Below are 26,827 nucleotides of genomic sequence, written 5' to 3'. Positions count from 1 at the left end.
TAATTAGAAGAAAATACAAGACTTTAGAAATAGCCTTGTGTCAATGCTGATGTTCTAAAAACTGAAAACAGGAAGATTTGCCATTAATAATGAAAAATTGAGTGTTGGTGTTTCAAATTGTTCCAGACAATTAGGCCAGTTAGATTAATGTAATGGTTTAACTCCACCCAGCAACTATGAACTGCACAGCTGCTCACTCAGATCTCCTTGCTCCCAGTGGGATGGGAAGGAAAACCAAAAAAAAAGCAAAACTTGCGGATTGAGATAAAAACAGTTTAATAAATAAAATATAATAATAACAATAACAATAAAATATAAAAATAGTAATTGAAATTAATATATAAAAAAAAGAGATATAAACAACATCAAATAAAAGGCATGGGATGCACAATGCAATTGATCACCACCAGCTGACCAACGCCCAAGCAGCAATCCATTCCTGTCCAGGCAACCCCTCCCCCAGTTTATATACTGAGCATGATGTTCTACGGTATGGGATATCCCTTTGGCTAGTTCTGGTCAACTGTCCTGGCTGTGCTCCCTCCCAGATTCTTCTGCACCTGCTTTCTGGAAGACCGTGAGAAACTGAAAAATCCTTAACTTAGGCTAAGTACTACTTAACAACAACTAAAACATCAGCATGTTATCAGTGTTATTCTTACAATAAATCCAAAACACAGCAGTGTACTAGATAAGAGGAAGAAAATTAACTCTATCCCAGCAGAAACCAGGACAATTGCTGGGGCCGGAGTATTAACAGTAAGAAATGTGTATCAGAAGATATGAAGGACATACTGTCCTTGAAACAAGGAAGTTGCTTAAAGTTGTGAAAAACAGGATGTTGAACAGGGATGTGCTTACCGCAAAAATGCTGAAGTATTGCAAAGTATGCAAAACTTGTTATCCAATCAGAATGTATGTTATGCTTGTGTTTGTCGCGTGAACAGTAGTGATAAGCCAATGAGCTTGCTTGACAAGGCGTGTGATTGCATGTACGGAACATTAGGACATTATAAAAAGAGAACATATCACGGAATAAACCGAAGCTGATTTACTCATCATATTGATGTGTCTTGCTTCCCCGTCTTCGGCCGCGGCAGACAATAAAGAAATAATATCCAAATCCAGAAGGAGGAAGTTCAACAGGAGAATAAGATCTAGAAAGGTGTAGATCTTAAGGAGCCCAATTTTCTTTCATCTCAAAAGGAGCTAAAGCTGCTAAGGAGATTTCAACAAAGGTACAGAACTGGACCTTAAAGGTAAAAAGAAAGAACTAGCAGACAATGATGAAGAAGAAGATACTAATAGGTAAGTACAAGCTAGGGCATTATGGCTGAAAATATAAAACTAGACTAAAACTGCAGAATCCTTCAAAGTGATAGGGGGTAGTGGTTTTGGGTATTTCATTCATTAACAATGATCATTAAAGTGAGGATGGTAAAACCCTCACACCTGTCTACATATAAGTGGTGTAAGCTAGGACAAGATCATTCAAAGAATAGGAGTAAAAACTAAAAGAACCACTTAGATGAAGTGGGTGGTGGTGGTTCAGGAGACATGTTTATTAGTGGTTATAACAGAATATAAAATGGAATAGCCTCCATCTTCTTGCAGACATAACATACTCTGTGAAAGGGTCCAACCTCACTCACATGGTGCTGATGTTAATCTGCACCTCTTAGCATTCACCAGGAGGAAAACTATAGGTCTGAGAACTCCTCCTTTTTTTTGTGGCTACACAGAACTATGCACTGATATCTCCCTTCTTCTTAGGGAAAAATAGACAAATTAATTTGTAATTATTATTAGAATATAAGAATTAGTCTTGTTACAAGTGTAATCCAAACTGGAAAAGGCTGCAGAGTAAGAATTCACTAACTACTTTCCTGCAGACCAGTTTGGGCAAGAGCCATGTCTGTTCCTCCTCTGCTCATTACAACATAATTTCATGGTTATGTCTGGGGATGACATTGGCAAATTCAAGCAGTGAGTTTCTACTGGCAGAGAGACATAGGTAGTGAGTTTTTGCTAATAGGGCCAAGGAAACCCCTCAAAGCTTACATAGGCAGGCAAAAAGCTAGGTGTCAGGTAGGTATGATTAAACTTCTAATATAAAAAAATAAACATGTCTCTAGTAGGAGCTTTACAAATATTCAGCATTCACAATCAATTAACTGTTTACATTCTCCGTTATAAGAAATTTTTTTTAAAGCTGGAATCTGTTTTAACTAGGGTTTCTGTACTGGATTTCTGGTTTCTTCACATTTATATGTAAAGACATAAACTGATAGAGGCAAATATGACAAAGAATTTTGGCTCAAGCAGGAAAAAATGTCTGCAGATGAAATATTTTCCTTTTCTAAATGTTACCAGTTTAGACATAGTTCTCAGAGAGCACAGCAAACAGAAATAGGATGATAATTCCTTTATGGTAACAAAACTGAAAAACTGCCCATCTGTAAAGGGCATTAGTGATTTAGAAGTCATGAAGGACCAACAAAAGAAGTGCGGCTAGTATACAGATAAAGGTATTTAGGCAACCAAGTGTACACGTACAGTTTTTTCAGGTTCCTAGACAATGAAAAGAAAGAAAAGAAACAGTAAAATAAAGGAAAGATCATGATTAAATATTATAATTAAAGATTTTAATTTAAAACAATTCTGGATAATTTATTTTAAGCTTTCATAATAGTAAAACTGAAATAATTATTCCACCCTCATCTGTTTTCCAGGTCCTAGTTCAGTATCCACCATTACACTGTTGGAGCCCATTTTATGATATGTTCTTTTGCATTTCCTACAGAATGCAAAATAATGTAGTCTGGTATTTCCCTTCCAGCCCATTTAATTTCTTAGATTGTATGCAAGAACAATGATGTTGCTCTGAATTCACATCACTGCAAGGGAATGTTTAAAATGTAAAATGAATGAAATGAGTTTTCCCCTAAAGGAAGAAAACATTTGTATCCAGAGTTTCTGATTACCATCCTCTTTACTTGATTCAATTTTGTTTGGTCTTGGGTTGTGGGTTTATTTTTTTTAAAAAAGATTTGAATTCTATGCCAAGTCTAGGCTGATATTGACCTTTCAAATTTTCTGCTACTAAAAAAAAAGTTTGTAGGTGTTCAATTAACATAAATTACAGTGATAGTTATCATTGATTGACAAACCATTTAGAAACATTCTATAATTAATTTTCACAATAGCCTTGTGACAGAGGAATAAAAATGCAATGCAACTTTCCAGAATCAAAGCAAAATTAAAGTTCAAGAAGGATATAAATAACACATAGTCTTTCTTCTAACTCTCTCATTGTATATGGGAAAGTTTCACACAGATATTAATTTTGACATATTTACATATTGCTTTATTTTTTTTGTCATAAACAAGCTAATAAGCTAGCTCCAGTGATGCAGCAGTTCACTGTCATGCCAAGGCAAGATGAACGTTTAGAGTTCAGCTCCTAAACTTTTGCTGACTAGTGTTGCATGGATAGACTACCAGTCTGATAATCAGCATTGGTTTCTTCTATTAGAAATGGGAAAGTGAAGAATACTGAGACACAGTGATTTCCAGCCCAGACACCTTGAATAGGTCTTAGAATAACAAAGACTTTAAGAATCCATTATCAGTTTGGGAATATAAAGTCAGAATCTCAGACAGGATGTGAATTTCCTGGATCCCAGAGTCTATTCTCCACTCTCAGATTTGCTAAATAATTGAGACAGTTTTTCCCATGATTTACTATTCCTTTATAAAGGCTCCTCTAACTTTTCCTTGATTATGACACAAAGTTCCTTGAACATTTGTAATCAAATTATAACACTTGATTTTTATTTAGCAAACTTTGGTATTAGAGTATCTTCTAGAAAGAAAATACAGTGAGATACAGAGGCAAAGAGAAAGCAAGCAACAAAGCAAAAAAGTCCTTCATATTTATCAAACATATGCCAGCTGAACTGAAGTTGAATGCATCTGGTGTATCATTTAGAAAACAGAACTTTGTTTTGTTTTGTTTTATTAACATTCTGTGCTTGCCTTACCTGGACTTGGGGGAGAAAATCATATCATAGAAACACCTCAGAGATCATCTAGTTCCAGCCCCCCTGCCATGGGCAGGGACACCTGCCACCAGGCCAGGTTGCTCAAAGCCCCGTCCAACCTGGCCTTGAACCCTTCCAGGGAGGGGGCAGCCACAGCTTCTCCGGGCAACCTGTGCCAGTGTCTCACCACCCTCACAGTAAGGAATTTCTTCCTTATATCTAATCTAAATCTGCCCTCTTCCAGTTTAAAACTCTTACCCCTTGTCTTGTCTGTACACTCCCTGATAAAGAGTCCCTCCCCAGCTTTTCTGTAGCCCATTGTAAGCACTGGGAGGCTGCTATCAGGTCTCCCTGGAGCCTTCTCTTCTCCAGGCTGATCAACCCCAACTCTCTCAGCCTGTCCTCACATGCGAGATTCTCCAGCCCCCTGATCATCTTCATGGCCTCCTCTGGACCCACTCGAGCAGGTCCCTGTCCTTCTTACATTGGGGGCCCCAGAACTGGACACAGTACTTCAGGTACTAGGATCCATAGACTTTTCTCATCTGAAAAAGTTGACTTAAATTTAAATCATTCCATTATAAGTTTTAGAGTGTTAATAAACTTGCCACAGTTTTGTATTTATCTGAATAATAACTAGCTGTAGAGGCTGGTGAAACAAGAACCATATTTTTAAAGAAAAAGTATCTGTAGTTTAATTTCCAGAGTTGACTTGTTCTGAAGCTCATGGGAATTATAAAGCCCAGTGGAGCTGGGGTTTTCTCAAAGCCTTTCTCTGTCCCCATACCACCTACAGCACTGTGGTTACTGCAGTGCTGATTTGGTAACATTACCAATTCATCTCAGGCTATACTATTTTCCAGTGACTAGCACTTCATTAGGGTAATAAGCTTCATTATGAAAGGAAATATTCACAGAGAATTCAGCTTATAAGTGGAAAAATACCATGTTTTCTACCAGCTTGTTTCAAAAATTCATATAAAACTTACTTTTCAAATGCTTTGCACTTCTTTCAAAATATTTCCCATTCTTCAATATGTCTTCCACCTCCTTTTGAATTTTAGTATATTTCTTAAAATCATTAGAAAGTCAATTACCAAATTTTCTCAGACAAAAGTAAAGACAAGATCATAACACTACTTCTGATCCACCAAATGAAATGTGAGAATGGATCCTTAACTCCATATGATCAACACTGGTGACACTGAAGTACTCAGAAGCACAAGAGCCATATCCTGACAGAATGGGTATTTGTTTCTAACTTTCACTTAATTAAAAAATTATGATATTCTGATTGTAAATACTTGACTTTGTATCTGTGTAAATGCTTTTTTTTAAACGCCCAGATTTTTTACTTCAACTTTCAGCCATTGTTACTACTAAGAAAGTGAAAAAAAAAAAAAAAAAATTTTTTTTTTCAGGACCATAAATCACACCCCACTTTGCCAATTTCATTTGTGCTTTTCTTCAATGAGCAAACGAAACATTAGGCTGCAAACAACCATGGAAATTGCACGCCCAAATGAATCTGTTTAACAAAGCTCTAGGTATCTTTAAAAAGAAAATTAAATGGAAGGTGAAATTAACTTTAAGGAACTTGGAATTAACTTTAACAGCTTGGCCACAGAAATAATAGCATACATTTTTAACTGCAAAGAAAATTAATTCTGTGAACACACTATTACCAAGAAAAGTTGCAGATTCTCCATTCCTGTATTATCAAATTAAGGAAAATTGGCCTGTAGGATGATGAGTTACAGTCAAATAAAGTTTACAGAGCTCAATACAAGAGAAACTGATATGGTTCTACTGTCTGCATTATTCAAGTTAAACTAGTTGACGTAACGGTCCCTCTGGTTTTAAGGTAATCTATGTATCTATGATAACTTCTAGTTAAATATAGTAAGATTGTTTAAATAATATTTTATTTGTAATGAACTCTTAACAACTCATTCAATTGAAGGCTGGAGGTTAAAAAAAAAAACAAATTTTAAGAGAGAAATAATGATTATTAAGGGAATGATTCTTGCACCAGCCTCATGAAAGTTTATGCTATAAATCAAGAACAATTAAATAGCAGATACATATGTTGATCTGGACTGCAGGTAAATTTTTTCCACTCTATACTACATTCTACAGTATGTGATGATCCCTAAATCCTTAAGAGAGACCTTTTATTTCTTATGACTGTCCATATCTCTCTGAGAATGGCTACAATAGAGTGTAGTTTCAGAGTCATGAAGGAAACAAAAGGTACTTGTTGATTTGATAAAGCTGAAGATGTATTTGATTTCCACTGGACAGTGACATGGATTTGCCACATATGGAGGATGGTTGCCCATATCAGGAGCAGCTGCATTTCAGCAGAAGTGTGAAAGATATGAGTTACCCAGCTGATATTGTGTAACTGAAGCTGATTCCTTGCTTGCTAGTATCCATAAAAACAGTGGACTATTACTCTGATTTAAAAAAAAAAAAAAAAAAAAAAAAAAAAAAAAAAAAAAAAGTGTTAGCCCTTGTTTAACTTTGGAAAGAATGTCTTTTTAGAAATACATGTCTGGGGATTGTGGATGAACAACTAACAGTGTTGATGCACTGCTTAAATGGTCTAAAATATTCATTTTAAGTATCAACATGTGAAACATTCACTGAAGGCATCAATTTCCATCTCATCTACACTAGGTAATATCCTACATTATGAAAAGAAATTCTGCATTATGAAGAGAAACATAGACAGTAAATAGTTGTTTACTTTAGGTGAGATAAATCACCCTTTAGAGTGATATTTTCCCCAACTATCTAAACAAAGATGCTAGATAACAATCCTAGGTAGAGATACAAATATATTTAGTTCTAAGACATGTAAATTCAAACACACTTTACCATTGTAGAATCTGGGCTTTATTTGTGTTTTTAAAGCAAGTCACATGTAAAAAAAAATGTCTTTTCAATATATAAAAGCTAAAGTAAAAACAGAAACAGAATTAAAGTACAAAGAAAGTCCTGATTACTTTATCAGAAATATTTCTTTTCAATGCTTGTAGAAAAAAAAGATAAAAAGAATATCTGATATATAATGCATTAAAATAAACTAATTACTTGTAATCAAACTAACTCAGTTGCTCATTTTTATTCAATAAAAAGCAATAGTTTTCACTCAAATATTTTTCTCTAATTTTTGATGGGAAATATTTGACGATGAGCAATTTAGCATGAGGTGTAACAATAGCTGATAGAAGGGAGTGATTTTATAAATAAATGAATAATATTTATGTGTGTGTTTGTAAGCATTACAGAGGAAAATACTATCTGTTAATCATTATTTTTCTATCCAACATTTCATAATTTCACTGACTGTTCATTGTATTAGTCCAATGTATAGAGGTTCCTGAAAAAAACAAGTCACCAAGATTTAGGTAGCACATTATATACAGTTGATGAAGGAACACAGCTGACACATCTGATGTCAGCCATGTGGAATCTCCTTCAAGCACGTGCAGTGTGTATGGAAAAGGTTTGGCCAGATAAACACAGCTACTACGGTGCCAGCCAATCCATGCTGCAAGAGGACACTACCTGTACCTAGACAAAGAGGTAGTGCCAGTTTAGGTTGCCTATCTACCTGACTAAAAATTTCCCAAAGATGGACACTTAGCACAGGCTTGCATCAGTAAATCAATGTGCTGAGTTTTGAAAGTGGGTGCTGACTTGGGGCCATGTTCAAAAGGCAAAATCAGCTGTAAAAGACCTCTGGCTCCAAAGAGCGTTGATTCCTCTGGAAGCTGAGACCCTACAATTTAATATATGAAGTGTTTAATGCAGTTTTCAGAGCAATATTGCATATATTGTAGCTTACAAAAAAAAAAAAAAAAAAAAAAGTTCAGAAGGAAGAACACTTTTCTTTCCTCTAAACTCATAAGAAACCAGGGTCTGGAGATAAAGCATGACTTACTGACTTACCTAAGGTCACACAGGAAGTCTGTGGCAGAGTCAGAAAATTAAATCAAATTTCCTGACTTCCGATCCATTCCCTCAGCCATAAGAGGATCTTTCCTCTCTTACTGATTTAATTTTCAATTTATCTTTTTGTATTCTGAAGCATCTGGTTGACTACAAAAGAAAATTATTCACATAATTAGTGTAGATAACTTTACGTTTTGATGATATTTTCATAGCTTATATACATCCCAAAGTTATTTCAAATGGGACATCTATTATGTATAGTCACTAAGTACATTGATTAATTTATAAAGACGTCATAATTAAAGGAGCTTTCTTCCTTAATTTGCATATAACTGATCAATTTTCAGGTGAACATATTATTTTACACAGAAATTAACCTTGGGCACTTCAAATAGTGTCTATGCATATGTACTTCATTATCTATAATTTACATGCTATGTCATTCGCTACTAATTCCTCAGAGAACATAATCATACAGAGAACAAGCAGCATTTTGATGTCTTTTACAGAATAATTCTATGAATAAAGAGGGAAATGGCACACAATCCAAATTGCTGCTTTTCCTTCTGCTGCTCAAGATGAAGCTGCTGTCCTCACTTCAACTAGCACTACAGTGGCACCTCAAGGCAGAATAACAACATGTCAGGATTATTCACAGTCTCATCACATGACTCACACAGGGAAGTTAGTATTAAACCAGAAAAATGCAAACTAAGGTCAACAAAGGCCTGAGTCTGCAATGTCTGCTTTTAGTTGTCTAAAAATGACAGACACTAACTCAAAATGGGTGAAAAATGCTTTTAAGAATCAGACCAGGTACCTCAGTCCTAAGAAATGTTGATGTATATTAAGCATTATATCTTAATGAAGAGTTGAAGCTAAGAAGTGAACCAACAAAATTTATCTTCCATACTAGAGTCCCAAAGACTCCTGTGATGAAATAGGAAGATTTCTAAGCAGGAATTAACTGAGAAGTGGCTTACCTTTGGAACCTCCTCTGTGACCATTTTTATTCTGTCTAAAGAACAGCAGATACATGTTTTATTCAAACTGTCCCAGACATTTAGAGATTCATTATAATCCAGGGAAATTACAAAAAACACAAACCTATCTATGTAACTTAAATGAAAAATAACAAAGAATTTTTGACATAAAAAGTTCTAGTTATATCTAAAATTAAGCTGGTGTCATCTTGTCTGAAAGTGTTGTTTGCTTTGTTGTTTTGCTTTGCTTTGGTTGGTTGGTTTATTATGTATCATATGAACAAGATAACATATGGTGGAGTTGATCAATCTGGAAGACACATGCATGTGGTTTTGGTGGGAAGTCTCTGCTTCCATCTAATGGAGGTCCATTCATTGTTCAGTTCATGTGATAGTTACCATGTCAATTTAACTTAAATATTTTAATTATACTGATTCTTTCGGCAAGGATTGCATCTCCCTAAGTATTTGTACAGCATGTGTGTTGTTAGTTCCATCTTCAACGGAGTTTTTAAGCATATGCAAGTAACATACACCTAGATAGGTAAACCATATTCCACAGGCTCTAGAAGGAAAAGAGCTCCTTTCAGCACGCAGAGATTTTCTGAGCAGAGGCTCATAGCAGTTTAGATAATTTGCTAATAAGAACTTTAGACATGATGAAACACCTGCCCTTGCCATTTTTGTATTCAGCAAGGGAATTACAATTCCTAAGACTACTGAAAGTCTAAAACAGTGACTTTGACCCTATTAGGTTTAACACCAAGATTGTTCAGGAAGAGATAACCAGAAGAGAAGTCTTCAGGAAGACCTTATTGTGGTCTTTCAATACTTAAAGGGGACTTATAAGAAAGATGGGGACAGTCTAGAGAGGATAAATAATATTCATATGGGTGCACTAGACCTACTACTCTGCAGGACAGACAAATGTATACATCAGTATAGGATGAAAGTGTCACCTCAACAATGTGACAAAATGAATAAAAGATTAATGAATCCAATCTACATGTTTTCTTTCAGTCACAAACAAATCAACTATTTTAATCCTGAAGAGAACATCTGTAAGTAAAGAGATATTTTTTTCCCCTGTAGAATTAAAAGGATGCTAAAAAGATGTACTTCCCTAAAATTTTCTTGATCTTATAATATTACTAATTTGTGCATCTCCATACTATGTATGAGAGACCAGGTGTCTTACTGATTACTTCTGGCACTGTTCTTGTTGGTCATTCAGTAATAGAATGTCAAGTCATTCATTAATAGAAATCACATGATTTTTTCAGATGAACATTGACAAACACCAAATTAGTAACAAAGAGTCATTTCAAACAAATTTTTGAAAATCCACAGGTCCTATTCAACTCATAAATGTTATTTGTCAAATAATGAAAAATAATGAAGAAAAGCAGAAAAAAATCACTTCATTAAAATTCTTAACAATCAATTTAAAGAGTCAAGGTAGGTACTATTAATTATAAAATGATAAATACAGTCTGCTTTTGCACTTACATTACAGAAGAAAATGGAATGGAAGGACCAATCCCTGTACAGAAAACTGTGAAAATAATTCATAAAAATTATTCTTGATTTGCCAATTATTTTTCTGTTCTTTGCAGTCAATACCTACAGTAATAGGCTGAGACAACTATATAGGAAATTAAAATGTACATTTGGATGATTGGTAAATGAGCAGTTAGATAATAGACAACTGAATTAGTCTGCTTAGGTACTATTCAGAATACTTCACTACTAGTAAGGAGATTAAAAAGTAGCTGTAAATTGCCTGGTGTTTCTAGAGCATAGATTTTACAGGGGTTTTTTGTTAATTTATCCAGGAGAGTGAGTGGAAATTTAATTTTAGAGTATATACCAATACATATCCCAGATAATAATGACTCCAGATATTTTGGTCTTCTTTGTTGAAGGTCTACCAGATGTATGTAATAGCTAGAGGATATCAAACATTACCTATAAACACTGAAATGGGTGGATGAAGATGATGGAGAGTGATGTGTTCAAGAAGTTACTTTAAGTTTGAAATACATCTCAAAATGCTTAGAGACTTTGATGGCAGGGAGATCCTTTACTTTTGCACAATGTAGCACATCATTGAAAAACTAAGATTTCATAGTCCCAAGTTTCACTCCTGTTTACACTAAACAGTTTATGTAAGTAATGTGCTTGCTCCAGTATGGAAAAAACAAGAGACCACTGTCTGAGAGAAGGGCAACTCTTTCCTGTTATGATCTCTTTTGAAGTAGCTGCTTGACTAATGAATTTGTACACATCCCACCTCCAACCTTCTCCATCCCACTTTCTGCATGTGTTTGCATAACTAAGGAGTAATTATAATGAAAAATACAACCCTCGGGTGAAAAGGAGATGAGACGTGACAGCTGAAAAAAAAACAGACACACCAGACAGCTCATCATCTTCACATTTCATCTGACCTTTCAGCAGTCACTAGACCAAATGAGTAGCAGGATAAGGTCAACAGGTAAAAATAGACACAGCAGGAATTATTTCATTCATGAATCTTGAAGGTCAGACGATTTGAACAGTACTGTATAGATCATTTTTTCATAATGATTCATCAATATACATAGAAAATACGCATTTCTATACCTAAAAGATTTGTTTATTTGCTGGTGTCCCATTTTAGGAACAAAGAATAGATCAAATCTATTAGCCATTCGTTAACCAAGAGCATAAAGAATGTACAGAGATCTGCCTCTTTCTAGAAAAAGAAGTTACGAAACTGTTTGCAACACTTATCTTCAAGTACTTATACTACACATTATTCTTCCTAAACTGCCCCTATAATCAGTGGAAACACTCCTGCAAACAGGAAGTTTAAAGCATCTTAGTTAACTTTCTGCTCTGAACTCCCAGATCATTTTCATGCTATTCAATACGAATCTTGTCCCAAAAACCTAATATCAAATAGTTATGTCATTGGACTAAATCAAGTAGGTGATTTAGTTTTCCTAATTAGTTTCCTGAGTTCAAGCTTGCCTCAGGACAATAGACTAAAAAACCTACCAAAGTATGATTAGAAAGATGTTATATATTTAATTTTTTAAGACCATCTGGAAGACTGGGTTCTTCAAAGACCCTATAAGAATGGTTGGAATGAATATCCATTCACAAGATGACTCTAAGCACATTACAAAACCATTCAACAGCAGGACAAACAGGTCTTAGACTTCTGAGAGAAAGAGGAATCTCACTGTAAAATTTAACAGGAAGAAATCTGATTTTTAAATACCATTTTTATCATAGAAAAGGGTAGTCCAGAAACTGGGCATATTTACCATTCACAAGAGACTACAAAAGCAATATATCACAGTGTTAGAAAGCAAGCTTTCTGATCATTGCGATTGCAAATCAAGACTTTTCAATTGGGAAGGTAGGAAATGGGGGAAAGGGAAAGGGAAAGGGAAAGGGAAGGGGAAGGGAAGAGGATGGGGATAGGGAAGGGAAGGGAAGGGAAGGGAAGGGAAGGGAAGGGAAGGGAAGGGAAGGGAAGGGAAGGGAAGGGAAGGGAAGGGAAGGGAAGGGAAGGGAAGGGAAGGGAAGGGAAGGGAAGGGAAGGGAAGGGAAGGGAAGGGAAGGGAAGGGAAGGGAAGGGAAGGGAAGGGAAGGGAAGGGAAGGGAAGGGAAGGGAAGGGAAGGGAAGGGAAGGGAAGGGAAGGGAAGGGAAGGGAAGGGAAGGGAAGAAAACTTAATATAAGACAACAACATACCACCATAAAACAATTAAACATATTAATGAGCTACTTCATTTAGAAACAGGTTTTAGGAACAGTTTTTAATATCAGAAAATAAGACACAGAAGGGTCAACCAAGCAACTCACAAAGCCTGTACCACAGTCACTGCCAAAAAATTTAACTTCAATCTAATTCATCTACAAGGTCATCCTTCTTCTTAGAGGTACAAAGACTAGGGCCATAGACTATGCATTTTGCATTTCAGTTAAGAATTCACATCTTGTAATACTATGCAACTAAATAACACTAACTCAGCCAAATTTAACCATTGCTTCTTCTTTGTTTTACATCACACTTCTTTAAGTCATAATCAGTAAAATTAGACTCTGTACTCACACTGAAACCCTCAAATAATCAGTTGGAGAAAATGTTTACAGCTGAGCATAAATTCCTGAAAATTGCACGTTTTAATGGAAATGCTGACCAGACTTTCATGCGTAGCTCTAAATAATGAAAAATTCCTGGCTGGCTTACTCTCTCATTGCCATCTAACCATTTATGTTCCATTCATTAGTGGAACATCATATAACTTAACAGAAATTAACATATATAAAGAATGTCATCCTAGCGGGATTTTTGGAACAAAGGAATATTTTTCTATAGTTGGTAGTTTTAGTAAGAGCTCATTTTCTAATCTACAGTAGTTGTTAAATTCACAAAGAAAATAATTCTCTTTCTTCAGGTTTTTAACCAAATGTCCCATTCTTTGGCTTTATGTCTTGGCCTTGTGGATGTCTTAAATACAAATAAAAGCACAAAATCCCACCCTCCAAGTTTCTGATTGCTTTTTTTAATATCTCAGACCCCGAGGGACTCAACTTGTTCTTGAAATTGTTTTCTTTAATGGGCATTTTGTGCTTTTCCCCTGGATTATTTTACTTATTTAGAGTGGTGAATGCATGCCAGTTCAAAAATCAAACACTGGGGCAAATGCTACAAACACATTGCCCAACATGTGGTCAGCATTTAGACAAGTATATAAAGCAGAGAATTATTGTGAGCACTGGGGAGAACACTCTTCATTCAGTGTTACAGCAGATAAATTATCTATCTCATAATTTAGATTATGCTGACAGTTTCATTATGTATTTCCAGTGCCCAAAGTTACTAATAAGTATTGTAGGTTTGTCTCAGTTCAGTATACTAACAAAATTCTGCCTTCAGATGAATGCTGAACAGACAATGAAGGGCAGATGTGTTCTATAGGATCTTGGCACTGTCAGCTCTCACAACATTTGAATTTTGAATTTGTTTCAAAAGCCTGAAATCTTATTTAGATGACACTTGGGAGAGAGGGAACAGAAGAGGATATGATTTTCCTCTCAAACATGTTTTAAGCCATTGCTGGATTGCTGATTTCATTAGTTACTTCTGATTTACATGGCTGTCTGCGACAGGATACAGTCTATGTAAAACTGAATTAGAAATCTAAAGAACATTCTGCGAGATTTCTGATGTTACACCCAGCAGGAGAAGTTATAAGCTAGGAAAATAACTTGTTAAAGGAAGACAGATCAAGAAACAATCTAAAAGGATGATGGTCACTAAGTCAGTTCCTTAAGGATCAACTTTGGGGATGCCTTTGCTTAATTTTTTTCAAGTTTAGTGCCTAAACTGCCATAACTTACTTTATTGACTGTTATACTGAATTCCAAATCTTTTAGAACTTCACAATTTCTCAATGGTCTCTTATCCTACCAGGTGCTGATACTAACTTTGTCTGAATCAGTCAGCCTTTTGTAAACACATGTTGCGATTTCAATTTTCCATCTATCATCATGCCCTGGACAAATTATTATAATATGTTAAAGAGTAATGTATTCTGTTGAAATGAATCCACCAGAGTTGAAGTCTCCATGTTAGTTATTCTCTTTAGGATATTTGTTTCATTCAGCTTTAGGCACTTGGCCATTTAACAGCCCTAATTTCCTACTACAGTTATTGGAAAATATACTCTACTTAAGAATGATTCAAAAACATACGTAAGATTCCTGGTTTAAATAACCTTCTGAAAGGATCTGTCTCTCTACATTAACTGAATAGGGTCATTTGCCATCATAATCAGGCAGCTGAACTAGAATTGTCTGAATGTGTGTTGCCACCCTTAATTTGATGTTACAAATTCTTGTTACAAGACTTCTGAGTTCCTGCATGAATTCTGTCATTAAGTTGCTGTAGTTGCTGGAGTCAGGAGAGTATGTATTTAATTTTCTTCAGCTACTCTTTGGAAGAACACACCTTCTTCATTACATTCCCTTAAAGTCATAGTCTGATTTGCTATATTTACAGTAAAGTCAATGGACTTGTTGGCTGAGTAAAATCAACTTTGTCTTTCCAGTTTCTAGGACATCTCATTTCAACCTGCATTAAAACACTAGGGATCACTGTGATAGTATTCTTCAAGCCCAGTTTGCATTGTTGGGAGAGGATGCACAGAACATAACCCACAGGTTCTGTTTCTGTGGGCAAAACTAGGAGACAACCAGTGAGCCTGTGGAAAAGGATAAGTATCTCGTACAAAGACCATTGACTTTTCAATATTCATAACATCTCTATTACTCCAGCATCTAGCTGAAGAGTGAAAACTCTGCCCCTTACACCAAAGAGGAAGAAGAGTGAACTGAAATTAGTTCTGGTTTGATGTGTCTTCTCTCAAAAATCTTAGGTGTATGATGAAAGTCGTCCAAAGCAGGGACATGCAATTCTGAACAGAGTTTTTCATTCTCATTCACTGTTCTGTTTTTCAATTTAATTTTACTTTTATTAATGATAGGGTATCTGGTTCAACTACTTACATCCATGGAAAACCTACAGGATTTCCAGGGAAGAAGGACCAAAATCATTAAAACTGACATATCTCTGTTTACTTTCCATTTAATTCTCAACTGCATCACTAACTTTGGCATTATTTAACTATAATGAACTGATTTAAGATACACAGGCAGATCCCTAAATAAGATGTGAATATTTTGAGCACATTCTGTAAATACTTCACACTAAAATCATGAAAAAGTAGAACCCACAGGAGAGAAATCATAGTTAGACGTTTTTAGATTGCACAGTATTTTTAAGAAAATGTCAGTTTCTAGATCTTTCTGGGGCCACTAATAAGTATGCTGTACAATTTTCCGCAAGTTTGACTCTTGAAGTTAATAGCTAAGTTTCTAGTCAGACTATTCAATTTTCATGAGAAAACTCAAAGCACCACAGCACAAAATTATTGATGCCCAGCAGCAACCTAAGTAGCAGGAACAGTGTCTCAAGTCCTGCTTTCTACTCCATTTAGGAAAGCTAATTTCTCAATGTAGTCTTGACAAAAAAAAAAAAAAAAAAAAAAAAAAAAGTTAATAAAAATTTGAATTAGATTTAAGTCATCATTTCAAAACTCACCCTGAACATAATTAATGAGGGGAAGATTCTTATTTTTATGGTTTTCCTTCTACAAACAGCCTAAAGAAAACAAAGCCAACCTGGAAGAGTCTCTAACAGGAAAGAAATTCAGATTGTTGTTCATTTCTGTGTTCTCCCTTACTGAAAACAATAAAACAAAAAAACAAAAAAACAAAAAAAACCCAACAAGAATAAAACAACACCTTTTAGACCAAAACCCCCAAAATGCCTAAAGAGGAAGTTCATGATATGTCTAGTTTGCTCACCTGCCATGAGGGGTTTGTCATTAGCAGGTAAATTAGAGTTGCCTGTAAAAGAAAAGAGGGTTGTTCTGATCAGACATATACTGGGAAGCAACTCTGTTCCACTTTCTCCCTTCCACCTTGCCAATACAATTTCAGAAAAACAAGGGCTCCCTTGTGCAAAAATCAAAGGCCACTTTGAGAATGTTTAACCCCATTGCTCTATATCTAATCTGGAGAAACAAACAAGAAAATTGCAAAGAAACACGACTTCTAAAAACTGTGGTAACTGTTTTTATTTCCTATCTGTCAAGGAAATGAGCACTCATATCAGGCTGGAAGTGATTAAAGAATGGATTTTTTAACTTTTCACTTTTTTCATACAAATTATTGTGAAACTTTGTCATGAAAACTACATAATTTTAGTTGAAAATCATATTTCCCTGCTTTTTAATTCCAAAATCATTTTCAAAAATAATAAAGAATAAATATGAAATACAATATTGTCTATAGTAACAGTTGTCATCTCCTCTCTTGCTTCTGCAAAATTTTTTTATATGTTCATCTGAATTTATTTATATAAAATATATTAATATTGCAGTTCATATGGATTAAGTTATCTGTAATTTGCATCAATAAAAGTCAGTGCTACAAGTAGCTTACAACATAAAACACTGATTCAACTCCCTTTAAAATCAATGGGTAATACTATAAGTCTGACAAGTAATACAGAAAATATTATAATATAAATGATAAATAATATATGTAGGTCATCTACTGTTTATCATTTAAAAGTGAGCTCAAGAGAACAGCAAATAGATATGGATTTTGATTCTATCCAATTTAATTTCTAATTTAGATTCTAGATTAATATCAGAACTTGAAAATTATCTACATGGATTTTTACTATTTTATAATTCATAAATGTAATCATATCACTTTTGCTGCAGAGAATATCTAAGTCAAAAAAAAACCCATCACCTATTTTCATATTCTTGCACATATTTCTATAGTGCTTAAGTTTCAAGATTTGTTTTTCAAAGGCAGTAGAGGCAAATGTGGAATATATAGTTTTATACGTAGGACAAACTGTTAAAAATTGTTGATTTTATACTTTATAAAGCTATATGATATTTTGGTGTGGTGAAGACTTATAAAGAGGCTGCAAGCTTGATTCAACAATAACTAATTTCCACTTGGTCAGTTAGAAGAAATGAAAAGTTACTTCTTTTTTGAAAGACAAGAAAGTAAGATGACTAAACACCAAGTTGGACAACTGCTAGTAAACTGGAAAAGAGAAAAACACTTCAGATATTGAAAAAATATTATTCTTTGAAAATTTCTGAGTTAATTATGGTAGGAGGATAAAATGTCAACTAGGATATTAAATTTAAAGACAACTTTTACTGAGAAAATATTAAAATAAAACTTAGCAATGGAGAGATAAATGAAATTAGAGTGTCATTCATTTAAGTTCACTACAAACAAAAATATGAGAAAAGTAATTTTTTCAGTCTTTGAGTTGGAATATCTTTTTTTTTTTATTTCCTCAGAACTTTGGTTACTGACTGAATCTGACATGGATTCTGGTGATTTTAAACTTTTTTTTTACTTATTTTACACATTCCACTTGCTACATAAGAGATGCTTTTACTGCTCTCTGTACTACTGATCAATGCTAGAGCAAGGAGGAGATATGACATATAGCTTTACTGTGCATACAGACCTATGTTGACCAGACTGTGTTTGTCTAATATCTGGGTACTCCACCTATACATTGCTACTACTACAGCAAATCTAGCATGATATGCAACTATCATTTCTTATTTACAAAAAATTTGAAAAATGGAGAATGAGTTTGTAAAAGACACGGGAAATCAGAATGAGTTCTGGTGAGAAAGCTACTTGCTGTTACGTCATCTATAATATTAATGATTTAAATAAACATTTGAATAGTATCAAAAATATGTTGTCTTTAAAGTTAATGTCCAAAACACAATATATAAAACATATGAGAAAATCTGACACTTATGTATCTTATATACAGAAAGTCATATTTTTAGACTGAAAATTAATATGCTTTATTTGTGAAGTATAGACATGTTCATATCCTCAGAAACCCAAAATAATGACTGACCTGCAAACCTGTATTTTGTAATTTTATAAGCTCCAAGGGAGCTCTGTCAAGAATCAGTCTCCATCGTGATAATCACTCTGAAAATAAGCAAAACAGTCTCTTCCCAAAAGAGCCCACAATCTAGATTCCATATGAATCCAATGGAAGACAGAGGCAGGTAGGTTTTCTACAATGTCATTAACAAGGTTTAGAGTATTAGTTTTTCAACCAATTGTTTATCTAGTGATAGATGCAGAAAATTTGCAGACACAGTACAGAAAAGCTTAAGAAGGAATATTGTGCCCGAGGAAGGAACAGATAAGCAGGCAATTGTGGATGCCTCCGCTGATAGAGTGAAGATTGAACCTTGATAGCAAATGTGATAGTACAAGACTAAACATTTAGGGCTTGAAAAAGAGGAAGGGGCTCAAGATGATGTGGTGGGGAAGGGACAGCCAGGGAGAGGCAGCTAACACAGATAGGGCATGGTTGCATCAATGAAGCAAGAAGCTGATTCTAACAACAGAGTGTTGAATGAAATTTGTCTCAGTGTTCTATTTTACTCAAAATATGTTTGCTGTGATAGATTCTACATTATGTATGTGTCACTCGTTAGGGCTGGCTGCTTGTATGGCAAGATTATCTGATACTGCTCCATTTTATAAGGATTACTTGCTGACTTTTAAATTTAAAGTTTCTGCATCTTTTCCTTTGTTTTTTGGGGGAGGAGATGGGGTTTGTTGTTTTTTTTTTTTTCCCACCCTTTCTTTTTAATTCCACACTTGTCCACAGATTGAAAATACCCAAGCCATCTATCTGTTCTGTAATCATTTCATTCCCACCAAGTGGGAAACAATCTCCGGGTACTTCCCTGATGCTCTGTTGTTAACACGGACGTGAAGAAGTTTTTCTGCCATCTTTAGAAGCTAACTGTGAGTGGAACCATGTCATGCAGAGAGAAATTGTATTTACTGTCTATAATTTCCTCTGATATTTAGAATACCAACTATGGCAGATTATAATGGACATTGAATTTCTTCCCAAAATGTGCAGTGATATCATTTCATAGGTTTGTATTTTGTTTGACACAAAGTTGCTTAATCCTTGAGGGAGAAAAAAATCAGTTTTACATAGTTTATGTATTCTTAGATATTTCTACTTGTGTATTGCATGATTCCTCTGGTAGGATAGGCTTTCTCAAAACTACTAAATGACATATAAAAATCTAATGGATATACTACTAAAATACAAGCTTAGTAAGTTCACTTTCATATGTCATACACACTTTAAATTAGTAGTAATTAAGGTTGTTAAATTGAGTATTATGCAAAATGAGTGGCCAGATCTGGATTACAAAATACTGATTCTACAATGATCTGCTCATAACTTTTATTTTTTTTCCCCCTCAGAAAAGGAAAAAAAAACAAAAACAACAACAAAAAAAAAAAAAAAAAAAAAAAAAACACACAAAAAAAAAAAAAAACAAAGCTGAAAACAACTGTATTTTTAGCTTGGAAAATAATGATGTGAACAAACATGTTTCATGGACATCTTCATGAATACAAAACCAAAAGACAGCTCATCAAAATGGTCTTTACCTACTACTTTTCACTATGTCTTTTCCTAGCTTGCTGTTTGTGCAGGATGCCAAATCATCCTCTGTTTCCAGGGAATTTGGGGAAATTGATTCCTAAACAAGGATCATTTGAATCTTAGAATCACATAATGGTTTGGGTTAGAAAGAACTTTAAACATCACCTAGTTCCAACCCCCCTGCCACGCACAGTGACACCTTCCACTTGACCAGGTTGCTCAAAACCCCATCCAACCTGGCCTTGAGCACTTCCAAGTGGGAGGGGGCAGCCACAGCTTCTCTGGGCACCCTGTGCCAGTGTCTCACCACCCTCACAGTAAAGAATTTTTTCTTTATATCTAACCTAAATCTACCCCCTTTCAGTTTAAAACTGTTACCCCTCATACTATCAGTACACTCCTCGATAAAGAGTCCCTCTCCATCTTTCCTGCAGGCCCCCTTGAAGTACTGGAAGGCCACTATAAGTTCTTCCCAGAGCCTTCTCGAGGCTAAACAACCCAGCTCTCTCAGTCTGTCCTCACAAGGGAGGTGCTCCAGACCCCCCCAATCATCTTTGTGCCTCCTCTGCACCAGCTCAAGCAAGTTCATGCCTTTCTTATTTTGAGGGCCCCAGTACTCCATGTGGGGTCTCACAAGGGCAGAGTAGAGGTGGACAATCACCACCCTTGATCTGATGGCCACACTTCTCTTGATGCAGCCCAGGATATGGTTGGCTTTCTGGGCTGTGAGCACATAATGCTGGCTCATAGTCAGTTTTTCATCCACTAACACCCCCAAGTCCTTCTCTTCAGGGCTGTTCTCAATCCACCCATCACCCAGCCTGTATTTGTGCATCAAATTGCCCTGACCCATGTGTAGGACCTTGCATATGTCCTTCTTGAACTTTATGAGGTTTGCACAGGCCCACCTCTCAAGCCTGTCAAGGTCCCTCTGGATGGCATTCCTTCCCTCCAGCATGTAAACCACATCACACAACTTGGTTTCATCAGCAAACTTGCTGAGAGTGCACTCAATCCCACTTTCCATGTCACCAACAAAGATATTAAATAACACTGGCCCCAACATCAGCTTATGAGGAATGCCACTTGTTACTGGACTCCACTTGGACATAGAGCTGTTGACCACAACTCTTCGAATGCAGCCATACAGCCAGTTCCTTATCCAGAGTGGTCCATCTGTCAAATCCACGTCTCTCCAATTTTCCTGGATTTGAGTGAGTGGTGGGGGTTTTTGTAGAAGGGGAGGGAGCTACAGTGGTGGGCCCCTGTGAGAAACTTCTTGAAGCTCCCCGAACTCCAAGTCAGACCTACCTCTGCACCAAGGCTGAGCCAGTCAGATGCACCTCGGTGATAACATATTTAAGAAGGGACCTGGGAGGAGGAGTTGGTCTTGTGAGGAGGAGTTGTGACATCTGTGTGAACATCAAGTTTCAGTGGAGGAACAGAGGAAGAAAGAGGTGGGGGAGGTGAGCCAGAGGAGAGACCCCCCTGTATCCTGTGGTGAGACAGAAGAGCAGCCCCCTTGTCACTCATGGAGGTCTACAGTGGAGCAGATGCTGACAAATGGTCTGTGGGAGTGGGGCCCAGTATTTAAGTTGCCTGCACACTTAGGAGACTAGGATCCTGTGGGAAGAAGCAGCCCCTGCTGTTGTAGTTCAGAGCTACGAGGATTGCAGCATGTGGGGGTGCCCCACACTGGAGCAGCTTGAGAAGGGCTGCAGCCTATGGGAGAAACTCCAGTTGGAGAAAGTTATTGGAGGAATGTCTCCTGTGAGAGGGGGACCATGCTGGAGCAGGGGGAAAACATTCCAGAAGTTCCCCCCACCAAAGATGGAAGAAATAGCAGCACTGACTGCACCCCCTATCCCTTGTCCCCTGTGATGCTGGGGGGAGGAGGTAGAAATATCAGGAGCAGAGCTGAGCCTGGGAAGAAGGGAGGGGTGGTGGGGAAGATGTTCTCAAGATGTGGCAATGTTTCTCACTGTCCTACTCTGTCTGTTAAGTGTTGTTGTTGTTAGTGTCTCTATTAAATTTATGTTCTTTTTGTCTTCCCCTTATGAGCCTGTCTTTTGCCCATGACCGTAATGAGTGATTCGTCCCTCCCTGTCCTATTTGATATCCAAAGTCTTTGCTTATTTTCTCCTTAGCGCTGGGGGGGGGGGGGGGGGGAAGGGGGAAGTGAGAGGCTCTGTGGTGCTCAGTTGCACTCTGAGCTGAAACCATGACACCAATTTAGAGACAAGGATGTCATTCAGGACAGTGTCAAATGCTTTGTCCAAGTCCACATAGATGACTTGCTCTTCCCTTATCTACCAGTGCTGTAACTCCATTGCAGAAGGCCACCAAATTTATCAGGCACAATTTGCCCTTAATGAAACCAAGTTGACTGTCACTAATCAACTCCTTATTTTCCATGTGCCCTACCATATTTTCCAGGAGCATCCATCACATGATCTTGCTGGGCCCTGAGGTGAGACTGACTGGCCTGTATTTCCCTGGGTCTTCTTTTCTTTCATTTTAAAAAATAGGGGTTATATTTCCCCTTTTCCAGTTAGTGGGAAGTTCATCAGACTACCACGACTTCTCAAATATGATGGTGTCTTAGCCACTACATCTGATTTATTGTCATCAGGATAAAAAAACCCTGGAGATGGGAGCTGGAAATTTGATCTGCCCAAATATTTTTGCTCTGCCTTTCAGTCCAAGTGTGTAAGAAGCATCAAGTGTTCAGTGACCTCACCAGCAGATCCCATCAACCTCTAAGTGTGGGCCCTTCTTAGGACCCAACACTCTCTCCGTGTTTATTCTCACCAGGTAAGGCAGGCTGAGCACAAGTTCCCTACAAAGCCTCCCTCTCTTTGCAGCTGTTTGTTTTGTTTTTTGTTTTTTTTTTTTTTTTTAATTAAGTATTCCAGGCTGTTCTGTCTGCCCAGCTTTGGTCACATGAAGCTGCATGCAAGATTTACCCCTCGGTGTACTACCTGGGCTGCTATAGAGTCCATCCCCCGAGGGCTGCTAGGAAATCTGGCATGTGACTGGGAATCAATGCCACACTTGCAAAGTAATAGAGGGGAAATCAGTGAACATCTTAAGTGTTTTATTCACCAGAAATTTGCCATCGGCTTCTTCTGTTTGGCTTCTTCTTTCACATTTTTAAAACTATCACATGAAAACAGTATATATTATTTCCAGTTAAATATTTTTTTCCTTTTTTTTTCTTAAAAAAAAAAAAATCTGGTTTCCTTTTTTAATTCCTGGGTATAGACTTAAAAAACATAACTTTCCTTTCTCAAAGTCTTGGTATTCTGAATAAATCTATAGCAATTCCACTAAAAAATAAAAATCATCGAATGCCATGTGGACTTTCTGCTCACTGTGTAGGAGTAGAGGCAGGGGGAGAAATATATTCTCAACTCATTTTAAAAGAAATTACTTACATGTGGGTGTGAAATACTTTTTTAATGATGAAAAATCTACTCCCTACCAAGGTCTATATTGAGGATGTTGCACTTAATAAAATCCAATATTTAAAAAAAAAAAAAAAAAAAAAGAAAAAGAAAAAAAAAAAAAAAGGAAAAATAAAACCAAATACTCCAACCTTTACTAAATCTGAAAGCAAAAAAGTTGCAGGAGTCATCCCCAAATTGCAATATATCTGAAGATGATTAAAATTATACTTTTTCCTTCATACATATACAGGACAGAAGGTACGAGATGTATGATAGCAGCATGTGGAGCCAGGAAGAGCCTTTCAGTACAGCTGCAAACTGCAAGTACAGGAGGGTGTGGGGAGAACAGCTGGAAGCTCAAGAAGAAACAGGGATGTCATGAATCACACTTCCTTCCTAGGCTGCTCCTGGAGCAGCAGGGCTCTTTATTATGAGTTTAGAGCAAGATCCTACTCACCGACTGCTCTTTTTCTAATACAATATCTCACAGTCTCAAGAACTCTCTGTGGGAAAACAGCCAAATCTGAAGGAAGAGAATATGAAGGCGGCATGAGAATTACCTTCAAGTATGCAAAGAAGGGAGCAGTCTCCACAGAAGTGGAGTCTAGGAGAGAAAAAAAAAAGAAAAAAGAAAAAGACTAATCTTCAGCAAAGACAACTTCCATTAGATACTCAGCAGAACTTTATAACGGTGAGGACAGTGAATCTCAGCGATGGGTTACTTGAAAAGGGCTATATTTTGGCAAGCTCTAAGAGCCATTTAGACAAGCATCTAACAGCAATGACATGAGTAGAGCTTATGCAGCTTTGGCACAAGAAGATGGACTATGTGAGCCTTCTGGATTCTTTCCAGCTCTACTAGACTGTGTACAAAACAATAGTCACAGCTAATCTGCATTTGCAGGTTTGTTTCTGCCAAAAATAAAGGCTAGAATAAGGTGAATATGAAACTGTGGCTCTTAATTTATCTACCTACACGATTCCTACTGGTGGGGTTTCTCTACATGTCAAGCAGAGAGAACCTTTATTTGCATTGTCTCATCCAGGTCACATAGAGGAAAAATATTAGAATTCAATTTCTCTGCATTGCAGGATCAAGAGCTGAGTCAATCCTGCTGGGATTCAACCCACGTTCCAGGGAGCCTAAGTATTTCATATTTGATGTTTAAAACTCTAACCAAATAAAATTTGTACTGGGAGATGTACCAGTGTGTGGTCAGATTTTATTGTGTTTCTGTTTGAAATTCACCCACAGGTTTGAGAAATTCCTACATTTCTACCAGCACATAGCATCTGTTATGTTGATCTATTTACCTCTTTTCAAGAGCATGCAAATGACCAGGATTTCAGTGTTTTTCAAAATTATTTTATCCTCAGCATGATTCCACTGAGATCCTTCAATGTGTTAGATTTATGCCTGCTCAGTATCTGATGCTCAATTATTAATTCACTAATGTCTGTAAAGTGCTTTGAAGATGAAAAACATTACATTGTAGAACTGCTAACTGATGCTTGGATGCTACTATTACTGCTGCTGAAGCTGTTAGAAAATATGCTTGGAACACATCCCCAAAGGCACATGATGAGGAAAGGTCATCTAGGGCAGCAGTTTGTGCAGAAAGGAGTAAATCCAACTGAAGTTCTACAACTACACTGGGTTTTTTTAATGCATAGTCCAAAAAGAGTTATGAGACCAGATTTTTTTCTTTAAACAAAGTATGTTTAGCTATTAAATAGATAAAAATGGGAAAAATCAATACAAAGAATAATTTTAAACAATAAAAAGGTGAAAAGAATTTCCTACTAGTTTCTGGGAAGGCAAGGCACTACGGTTTCTGTCCTTCAATCCAGTTAATTTGTACATGGATGGCAAGCTGAGTTTGAATGCACAAGAGCATTTGGATAGAACAGCCCTTTGGGCAGTTATAGGGAATACAGAGAGGTCTGTAATGGCATTCAGCCTCTGTGACCATAGAGCAATACTGTTTGGGTTTTGCTGTAGCACTGGTCTTCTTCTGCTCCAGGAAGATACCTTTTTAACCCATCATGGCCTTTTGGTGGGATGAAGCCAGAACCCTAAGTAAACATCCAAGAAGATCTCAGCGCTAGAGCTTTGCCTCCAGGCTCCGTCATCTAGCTGCTTGCTGTAAGAGTAATAATGCCTTTATAGTACCCTCTTGGCTCCCCTCAGGCCCACCCTCCAGCTGGATTACATCTGAGAGTTGCTCTTCCCTCTGCCTGAGATATGTACAGAAAGAAGAATAGGCTCGTATCGATTTTTCACACATCACCCTCCTACCCACACAGACACACTGTCCTGATCATCAGGTAATTTGGGCATTTTGCTACACTTCACATGTATGTTGCTGCATTACAAAACACTACTTGATTGCAAATGTTGCTGACCCAATCTCCTGCCACTTCTGTAGAGCATTACCTTTAAGAAAAGCTTGAAAGAGCTGTTTTGCTCTGAGCAGAGACCAGTTGAAGTGATTAGATAGAGCTTTGACCCCAAGTGTCAGACTCCTTTATTTGAACAGAAATCACTGCATGAGCTAAAACTCTACCCTGAGCAGAAAAATTGAGCAGATAAAAACCCCACCAGAGCTGAAACACTTTAGAAATGTGGAAGACAACCAGAGAAGTCTAAACCCAGTGCTTTACTTTGTATCTGCAAGCAATGGAAACCAAAATGGACAAAAAAAAAAAAAAAAAAAAAAAAGGCAAGAGGAAGCTTTATCTCTCACAATAGCTTGCTCTGAAGCACTTGAGGTTTTTAATAGTTTCAGTCAACTCAGCCAGACAAGGCTAACACTGAAGATGTAATGCAGGCATTTGAGAACTGCATTCCACATAAAAATAGAATATAAGAGTAACACAATTTTAAACAGAGGATACTGCAAGAATTTGAAAAAATAGAAAAGTTACTTGAGCCAAGCCCCAGTTTTAGGAGTCCTTGATAAGAGAGCAAAACACTAAAAGGGATCTGGAACAAAACACTCAGAGAGAGTCTACTGAAAGATCCAAAATTAACTATGTAAAGCCAATCAGTTCAAATCAAAGCCCACAGACTGATATTCAGATATGATGGATATGATAGGAAATGCAAAACACAAGAAATAAAGTAATCAAGAGTGGAAAGGCAGGAGGAGTTCAATGATGGTAACCTCTAAAATACAGCTTATGAAGCAATATATGTAAACATGTACACAGATAAGTACACATTCACATGTAAACAGATAAGGATAATGTTTGACATTTTTAGAAAGATGCAGAA

At 36.6% G+C, this 26,827-nt stretch overlaps 1 long non-coding RNA gene across 1 annotated transcript; it reads left to right on the top strand.

Moving 5' to 3' along the window:
* The first annotated feature begins 815 nt into the window (after positions 1-815).
* Positions 816-24,755, top strand: LOC116961725. The gene is made up of 3 exons (XR_004407111.2): positions 816-1,308; positions 22,802-22,915; positions 23,801-24,755. It is a non-coding gene; the product is annotated as an uncharacterized LOC116961725 (long non-coding RNA).
* The last annotated feature ends 2,072 nt before the right edge of the window (positions 24,756-26,827 follow it).

This window comes from Tyto alba, unplaced genomic scaffold (genome assembly GCF_018691265.1).
Source record: "Tyto alba isolate M040663 unplaced genomic scaffold, T.alba_DEE_v4.0 Super-Scaffold_9, whole genome shotgun sequence".
NCBI lineage: Eukaryota > Metazoa > Chordata > Aves > Strigiformes > Tytonidae > Tyto > Tyto alba.
This window is presented reverse-complemented; position numbering and strand designations above follow the sequence as displayed.